Raw genomic sequence first — 9,493 nt, 5'->3', positions numbered from 1 at the left:
AATGAGAATACACAGCAAATTTCTCTCAATTTCTGATTCCCTAAAACACGTTATCAGCACGAAGCTATAACCTTGAAACCCTAATTTCATAGCCCTCAAATTCCAACATCCACCGCCCCACATATTGAAGCCCTAGCCTCAAGGAACCCAGAACCGGCGGCGGAACCACCGGAACCGGCCGTCGGAAAAATCGGACCGGCCCTTGCCCCCTGCAAGCACCTGTCGAGGTCCCTGCACGCCCCTGCCGAGATCTGCCGAGCCTCTGTCAACAGCCCTGCAAGCATCTGCCGAGAGCCATGCATGCTTCCTGCCGAGACCTGCCGACATCTGCGAAGAAGCCCAGCGCGCACCTACTGACACCTGCCGAGACGTGTGCCTGCCCCTGCCGACAGCCACGCACACACCTGCCGAGACACCTGCCGAGCCCCCGGGCACACTTGCCGAGCATCTGTCGACATCTGCCGACAGATTCCCTGCACGCCATCGACAGCTGCCGATAGCCCCTGCCTAGCACCTACAAGAACCGCGCAGCAGCCCTGCAACAGCCCTGCAGCAGCTCCGCACAAGCCCTGCAAGGCTCTGCCACCTCCGCCTGCAGTGTAATACCCAGTTGATTTTTTTTAATCAAAAACAAAATTGGTGGTAGACACCTTTGATCAAGTTGGGTGTATTGTTGAATCAAAAAAAAAAAAGTTGGGTGTATTCCATATTTTAAGGGGTAGTGGATCAACAACATAATTAGAAGACCTGTGCTTTTTATCTTACATGATTATGCGCAAGTAGAAGAACCATTCAAACAAGTTAGCAGACAAAACTTCTTTCTCTCTCCCTTGCGCGACCGAAACCGAAAACAGAGCAAAGGTTCTCCGGTCTCTCTCTCCCTCCACCGGCCACCAATCAAGACCAGACCACATTCCACATCTTCGTCTCTTCCTTGCTCAGCTTCCAGTGGCAGCCTTACGCCCTGGAACAGTCGGCAGCGGCAGCGGAGTGCCGGTTTGTTTAAAACCCCGTTTTGGTTCCAATCGAGATATCTCACGCTATAGGACATCAATCCTTGTGATTCTTGTCTCATTGGACTCGCCTAGACTTTCTGATCAAGCACCAGGAAGGATCGAACCTGGATAGATCGAATTCACGTTCGTCGGAGCTCGACCGGTTTTCGATCGAAAAACCAAACCTTTCGATCAAGATATCTCGAGCTGTAGAGCTTCGTTTTGAGTAATTCTTGAACCAGTGAGTTTGACTTGATGTTCTTAACAACTATCCAGAAGGAATCGAGGGCTGAAATTGAAGTTTTTACGTCGGAATTCAAGCTCGCCGGATTCTGGAAATTTTCCGGCCACCGAAGCTTTCGATCAAGATATCTCGAGCTGTAGAGCTTCGTTTTGAATGATACTTGAAACATTGAGTTCGGCTTGATGTTATTAACAACTCTATAGAAGGAATAGAGGCCTGAAATTGAAGTTTTTACGTCGAAATCAAGCTCGCCGTTTTCTGCAATTTTCGCCGGTTTCTGGAAGTTTTCCGGCCAAGTCAACTGTTCTAGGTAATTTTCGACCACTTCCGATCATTTTCAAACTTCATGATAGTTAGGAAAATGGTTAGGCTTGATGAGATGAAGAGGAGCAGCCTGGCCCCGACACCATTGGCGGTGGTCGGCGGAGGCTCGGCCCCTAACTCCGGCGGCCCTTTCCGGCCACCTCCGGGGGTCAAAAATGTGTTTTCTTTACATTTTTAGATTCTAAGTTTCAATACGATCGTTTGCATATATAATTCATAATTTTTGGATATCGTATGATTTAGTTATGAATTTTACGGTTTTGATCAATTTCGATTGTTCGATTAATGATCTGTGAAGATCAGACCGTCCGATGGACTTGTAGTTTTGATATGTTGATCATATGACTGTCCCAGTGACCATGTGTGGTCATGGGAGAAGATCCGACCGTTGGATCTTCGTATAATTGCTAAATAGTGATTCGGAGTGCGATTCGTGAGAATCCGACCGTCGGATTTTCATGAAACTTTGTGGAGATGTTTATAAGGAAGATTCAGGAAGATCCGACCGTTGGATCTTCGTGATAATTTTGGAGGATGATCCTAAGGGCGATCCGTGAGGATCCGACCGTTGGATTATCATATAATTTCGATCTGACCGTTGGATCGTCGTTTAATTTTGTTTATGAGTTGTTGGCTAAGTTAAGATCATGTTTGATTAGGTGATTGACGGTCTTCCTTGGTGAGCGGTTTTGGTGTGTATTGTGAAATTGAAGACGCAGCGGGATTAGAGGTGAGTAAACCTCACGTGGTTCATATTACGAACCGAGTACATTTAATTACTTTATTTTGTCGTAATTGTGTGAAAATATTTATGGAATAAATATTTGTTTTAAATCATATGGACTTGATCAGCTACGGTCCATAGGTAAGTAAAATGATTTTAATTATACAAAATGAATTTCACTATTTTTATGCTTGAATTATAGTTGGTATTAGTGATTATCCCTGAGCGGATGATTACGTATATATATAATTACGTGATTATATATGGAATGGTGTGACATTGAGGTGTGTGTGGAATTGCGATAACTTGGTTATGACATGATATTGTCTTTGAAATTGCCATGATTATTTATGATAATGCTAACCGATAAATGTGTGTGATAATCATGTTGACCTTCTGAGTTGAATAGAGGGTAGAAATGTAGTGCTCTGAGGACAGGGGGAAAGTCCGAAGAACGCCGGTTAAATAATAACCGAGACGTAGTGCTCTGAGGACAGGGGAAAGTCCGAAGAACGCCGGTTAAATAATAACCGAGATGTAGTGCTCTGAGGACAGGGGAAAGTCCGAAGACCGCCGGTTAAATAATAACCGAGATGTAGTGCTCTGATGACAGGGGGAAAGTCCGAAGACCTCCGGTTAAATATTAACCGAGATGTATATCGTTTATTTAAACCTTTGCTGAGGTGACAGGTAACGATGTAGTTAGAACTCTAATGTGTTGTTGGTGTTAGGTCCAAACAGTTGGGATGGACCAAAGTGGTGATATTATGGTTAGAGGATTGTGGAAATGTATTCGTTGTGGATTTTCCGGGTTTTGTTGATGTTTCCTTGCAGATGTTGAGATTGTTGGTTGTTTACTTGAGTTAAAAGAAATGTGATTTAAAATCAACAGTTCTTTCTTGTTTACTCATACGAGCTGTAAAGCTTACCGGGTTTGGTGTTGTTGCAATCCCGGTACACTATTTAAATTGTGTAGCGGGTAATCCTACAGGTCAGGAGAATCGAGAAGGTGATCAGGCTGCTTAGAGCAGTGGTATTGGAGTTACAGCTTTATTGTGAGGTTGTTATGCTCTTTGAGCTTACATTTAAATTTGGAGAGAGTGTGTTGTAATATTAAATAACTTGAGGATTTGGTTTATTGTTTTATTGAGAGGTGTGAAGTGTGGTTGTTTGTGAGAAAAAAATTCAGGACGTTTATTTGTAATTGTTATTATTCATGTTTCGGATTTGAATTGGTTATTCAAATTCGGGGCGTGACATGCAGCCACCACCAGCTCAGCTTCGGCCATCGGCGACCACCGTCTGACCACCATTTTTCCGGCGACCTCCTGTAAAGTTTTCCTGCCATCTACAGTAACTTTTTCCTGTCAAAATTTCCGGCCAATTTTCAAGGTAAACTTTCATAAAAGTTCCCGTTTTTGAAGTTTTTATTACTTTTCTCTTCTTTTTCTTGGGGACATCCAACCTCCCTTCTTCTACCCCTTTCTTCTTCATAGGGGATACCAAAAGCCGAACTATGGGGGTTCGTGCTCACTCCAAGCTTAGAGCTTGTAGAGTCCTCCAAACTTAGAGTTTGTTGAGAAGAAAAACAATCGACCACACACATCATTGTTTCGATCTAATCCAAAACCCATCTTGGAATCAGAATTTCTTCGAAGCGACTACTCGAAAATTCCCAATTTCTTGGAAGCGACTACACTCAGAAATTTTTATTGGTTTCGTGGTAGCTTATTTTGCTCCGAAACTAACCCTACTTTCTTGTTGTTTTTTCAGGATGAGTAACCTGAACAAGTTGTGCTTGGCTCCACTAGAGACAACAGGCGCAAGATACCACAAGTGGGTCCGTGATGTGCGCCAGCATCTTAAGGCAGATGGGATCCTGAGTACGATCCAAGAGCCTAGTCAGGACGTGCTTACTCCTCAACAAGCTGCTGCTTTTGAAGCAAATAGAGCTATGAGAGAGGCTAATGAAGCAAAGGTCATCATTCTCATGACAAGGCATATGAATGACTCGCTCCAAAATGAGTACCTCAATGAGGAAGACCCAAGAAAACTATGGGTAGAACTCGAGCAGCGTTTTGGCAACGTCCGTGATTCCCTGCTTCCAGACTTAGAAGTGAGATGGCATAGCCTCCGCTTCTGTGATTTCAAGTCTGTACTTGACTACAATTCAGAAGCACTTCGTATCAAGTCTTTGATGGAATTCTGTGGACAGAAAATCAATGATACGATGTTAATCGAGAAGACTCTCCACCTTCCCCGTCTCTGCATTGATGGTAGCCAAAAACTATCGGATTGATGTCAATGCTAGACGCATCACAAAATTTCATGAGCTAATTGGTGCCACGAACGTAGCTGAAAAGCACGACAACATACTTGTGAAGAACTATAACTCTAGACCCGTGGGAACCAAGTCAAATCCGAAGTCTAATTATAGTCGCGCCCCCAAGGGAGGACGCAAGGAGCGAAACCCTAAGCAAAGGGATAATTATGGACGTTTTGGTCCATATTCTCGCCCCAAAGAGGAAGGAAACCGCCAAGATAGGCGTACACGGAACCGTGGAGGAAAACGTGTGAAAAGAGAGAGAGAGAGAGGCCAAGCCTCCGGTTATGGTGGTGATGCCACCAAAGGCAATAACCTTCTTCAAAGCGCTCCCAAAGCGCCTCGATCAAGGGAACCTGGCCATAATGATGCTTGTCTCAGATGTGGATCAACTGGACATTGGGCAAAGGCGTGTAAAGCATCCCAAAATGTTGCAAACGCATACAAGATGTATCGTGAAGCAAGGGAGGCAAATTACATGGAACAAGAAGATCAAGATGGCGATCTCGATCTAAGGGTGGAAGACTTCAAGAATCAAGACTCAGAAACTTGCTATTTTGATTAAGTCTTTTTATTTTCCAAGAGATGTAGGCAATTGCCATATTATTTTTGTAGTAGATGCCAATGGTATTAGTCTTTTCTTCAAAGTAGGCGTACTCAATGCAAGTATGATGTCTAGGAAGGTTTGAGATAAGTGGTACTTAAGCGAGTTTTGCTCCACCGACATCTCTCTACTCACCTGGTCACATTTGCATTGGAATTAAGTTAGACGACTACCATTGTTTTGTGTTAGCTAGTTTATTGGATTAATTTTCTTTGGTCAAAAGAAACAATGATGTAATTACGTTTGGCTTATTAATAAAAGTTGAGTTCTTTTCTTTATGACTCCTTTTAATTACGAGCTTTTCTTTTAGGAATGGATGAACTACAATGTCTCGCGGATAGTGCGACTACGCACACCATTCTACGACATAGGCAATTATTCTTAGAGATGTTGCATACATATTCCTCTGTGACTACGATGGCTGGGCCATCAGGTTTAGTTCAAGGACATGGGATGGCCCAATTCCTATTGCCAAATGGCACCTTGATTAAAGTCACAGAAGCTCTCTACGCTCTTAAGGCAAATCAGACCTTATTTAGTTTTAAAGATATAAGAGCCAACGGATTCCATGCGGAAATGCATAATGAAAACGGAAAAGAGTTCCTTTGCATTACCTCTAATGATTGCGGAAGAAAGCGCATCTTAGAGAAGCTTATGTGTCAATCTAGTGGACTTTATGTCACTACAATTCGACCAATTGAATCCAATAATGTAATAAGAGAAGATCTCTTGGATTCATACATATATTGGATTTGGCATGACCGACTAGAACATCCTGGTCATGATATGATGCTCCCTATACTAAAGACTTCACACGGACATCCATTCTTCAGAGTGAGAAGAAGCAAGAATTGAAAATTGATTCCTGGACTGACCAAGACCGCAACAATTGCAGCATCTAGAGCTGCAGCAGTCATGGGGAGCCATAGGGCCGCCCAAGTCCCATGTGATGACGCCATCAATGGCGTCAACCATGAGCATGACACCATGGTTGTTCCTCCCAATGGCCATGACGCCATACATGCTAATTCCTATGGCTCCAACGCCATAATGGGAGATGTAGTCACACATTTTGCTTCTAATAACGCTAAAGACGCTCAGGCCCAACCAAAATCCTCATTGGTTGCTTTTAAGGCCCCTCGCTCATTTTGCAAAGCCTATTCATTCGGGAAATTAGGACCGAGACCGTCCTACGCAAAGGATCCTAAAATACGCATTCCGTTCTTACAGAGAATCCAAGGGGATATCTGTGGACCAATTCAACCATCATGCGGACCTTTTAAATACTTTATGGTATTGGTTGATGCGTCGACACGCTGGTCACATGTCGCGGTTGTCCACTCGAAATGCTGCGTATGCTAAACTCCTCACCTAGATTATCCTTCTACGGGCTCACTACCCTGACCATCCTATTAAGTCAATTCGACTTGATAATGCTGGGGAGTTTACATCGAAAACATTCGATGACTATTGCATGTCACTGCGGATTGATGTAAAGCATCATGTTCCCCATGTTCATACCCAAAATGGTCTCGCAGAAGCTGCTATCAAACAACTACAGATGATAGCACAGATATTGGTTACGCGCACCAATCTCCCTATTTCTGCTTGGGGATATGCAATATTGCATGTAGCGATGCTAATTCTTCTACGACCCACTGCAACCCAATCTTACTCTGCGTTACAGCTAGTGACTGGGTACGAGCTTGATATCTCACACTTACGCATTTTTGGGTATGCCATTTAGGTGCCTATTACGCCGCCACAACGTACTAAGATGGGACCACAACGACGAATGAGCATTGATGCTGGATATGAATCTTCAACGATCGTCCGCCATCTTGAACCCTTGACAGGCGATCTCTTTACTGCTAGATTTGCGGATTGTCACTTTGATGAGACAGTCTTCCCATCGTTCGGGGGAGATAAGAACACAGATGTTCAATACGAACGACAGGAATTGTCGTGGTCTATCCCCACTATGTCTCATCTCGATCCCCGTACCGCAGAGTCAGAACTTGAAGTGCGAAGAATAATCGAGCTCCAGAAAGTAGCAGATACTCTGCCTGATGCGTTTTCTGATGCTGCCAAAGTGACGAGATCACACATACCTGCTGCAAACGTGCCTGTAAGGATCGATGTCCCAAATACTGGACATCACGCCACTCCAATGATACCAGGAGATGGCACAATTGCCCAACATGGCAATGATGTGGCGTCTATGGCCGCAGGTCCCCCAAGGAAGCACGGTAGACCAATTGGTTCGAAGGATACTCGCCCTAGAAAGAAAGCGAATGAGCCACAAACAAATCCTTTGATCATCGATACTCAAAATCCGTCCCATGAGAATGCTCCGGATTATGGTTATGTCCAAGAGACATCATTGGGAGACGCCTCAATGTCAGAACCTATCCCTGAGAACGTAGAGATCTCTGTAAATTACACTAGTGTACATGGGACGTAGGAAAGAAGCTCCATCATCATTGATGATGTATTCGCGTATTCAGTGGCGCGTGAGATTATTGAGACTGATGATATCGAACCACGCTCCGTTGATGAATGCCAACGTAGAGCTGATTGGCCAAAATGGAAAGATGCTATCCAGACAAAACTTGATTCTCTAACGAAAAGAAAGGCATTCGGACCAGTTGTGCCAATACTGCCCAACACCAAACCAGTTGGTCACAAATGGGTATTCGTTAGAAAGCGTAATGAGAGAAACGAGATTGTAAGGTACAAGGCTCGCCTTGTGGCGCAAGGCTTCTCACAACGCCCTGGAATGGACTACGAGGAGACATATTCTCCCGTAATGGACGTCATAACGTTCCGCTACCTTATCAGTTTGGTAGTTTCTGAAAAACTGAACATGCAGCTTATGGATGTGGTTACTGCGTATCTATATGGGGATCTAGATACAGAAATATACATGAAGGTCCTAGATGGACTTCATTTACCCAAATCAAGTGGCTCTAAACCACGGAGCGCATTTGCTATAAGATTGAAACGCTCACTATATGGATTGAAACAATCCGGACGGATGTGGTATAACCGTCTAAGTGACTATTTGATTGGTAAGGGATATGTTAACAATGAACTATGCCCATGTGTGTTCATAAAAAGGACAAGTTCCGGATTTGCAATAGTAGCGGTTTATGTCGATGATATGAACATAATTGGCACCCTTAAAGAGTTAAGGGAAACCGTTGAACACTTGAAATCCGAGTTTGAGATGAAAGATCTTGGGAAAACACAGTTTTGCCTCGGTTTGGACTTGAGCACCGTAGAGATGGTATCCTGATTCATCAATCAGCTTATACCCAAAAAATGCTTAGGCATTTCAACACTGATAAGATTAAGCCTTCAAGCACCCCAATGATCGTCCGTAGTCTTGATCCAAAGAAGGATCCATTCCGTCCAAAAGATGACGACGAAGAAGTGCTACAACGCCAATTGGCTATTGCACTTAGGCTTCGTGCCCTACCTAAGTGCAATAGGCGCATTATTGTACTTAGCACAATGCACAAGACCGGACATCTCATTCGCTGTGAACTTGCTAGCAAGATATAGCTCAACGCCAACAAAACGCCATTGGACTGGTGTTAAAGATATCTTTCGATATCTGAGTGGTACCATCGATATGGGCTTGTTCTATCCCTACAGAGAGAAGATGGATTCGGACCCATCAAGTGCCAGGGACGCCACACGTGGTGAACTGCGCTCCCTTTCCCCATCCTAAAACAATATAAGTGTTTTGGAAGGTTTTGCTGATGCTGGGTACCTCTCTGACCCACACAAAGGTCACTCCCAAACTGGTTATGTTTTCACCATGGGAAAGACCGCGATATCTTAGAGGTCTACAAAGCAGACCTTAGTCGCTACCTCTTCGAATCATGCAGAGATTATTGCTCTTCACGAAGCAGTTCGTGAATGTATATGGCTTCGATCCATAGTTACACATGTTCAAAGCAATTGTGGTCTGAAGTCTACCACAGATGAGCCAACCAGCATTTATGAGGATAATGCTGCTTGCATTGAACAAATGAAGCAAGGCTACATCAAAGGAGACAACACCAAGCATATATCGCTCAAATTCTTCTACAATCAGCAACAACAGAAGCTCCTCAAGATCAAAGTGAACCAGGTTCGATCTGAGGACAATGTGGTAGACTTGTTTACTAAGTAATTGCACAAATCCACATTCGAGAAACATGTGGCAAGAATTGGCTTGCGGAAATTATCTGAACTCCCATGATCGTAGTCATCAGGGGGAGGCGCAGAC

General features: G+C 43.9%; 1 long non-coding RNA gene across 1 annotated transcript; it reads left to right on the top strand.

The window, feature by feature from the left end:
• Window positions 1–696: 696 nt before the first annotated feature.
• LOC121051053 lies at window positions 697–4,121 on the top strand. Its single transcript, XR_005804944.1, has 4 exons — window positions 697–1,549; window positions 2,223–2,293; window positions 3,264–3,679; window positions 4,061–4,121. It is a non-coding gene; the product is annotated as an uncharacterized LOC121051053 (long non-coding RNA).
• The last annotated feature ends 5,372 nt before the right edge of the window (window positions 4,122–9,493 follow it).

This window comes from Rosa chinensis, chromosome 1 (genome assembly GCF_002994745.2).
Source record: "Rosa chinensis cultivar Old Blush chromosome 1, RchiOBHm-V2, whole genome shotgun sequence".
In the NCBI taxonomy this organism is placed as follows: domain Eukaryota; kingdom Viridiplantae; phylum Streptophyta; class Magnoliopsida; order Rosales; family Rosaceae; genus Rosa; species Rosa chinensis.
Note: the sequence above shows the minus strand (reverse complement) of the source record. Positions and strands in the feature narration are given on the sequence as shown.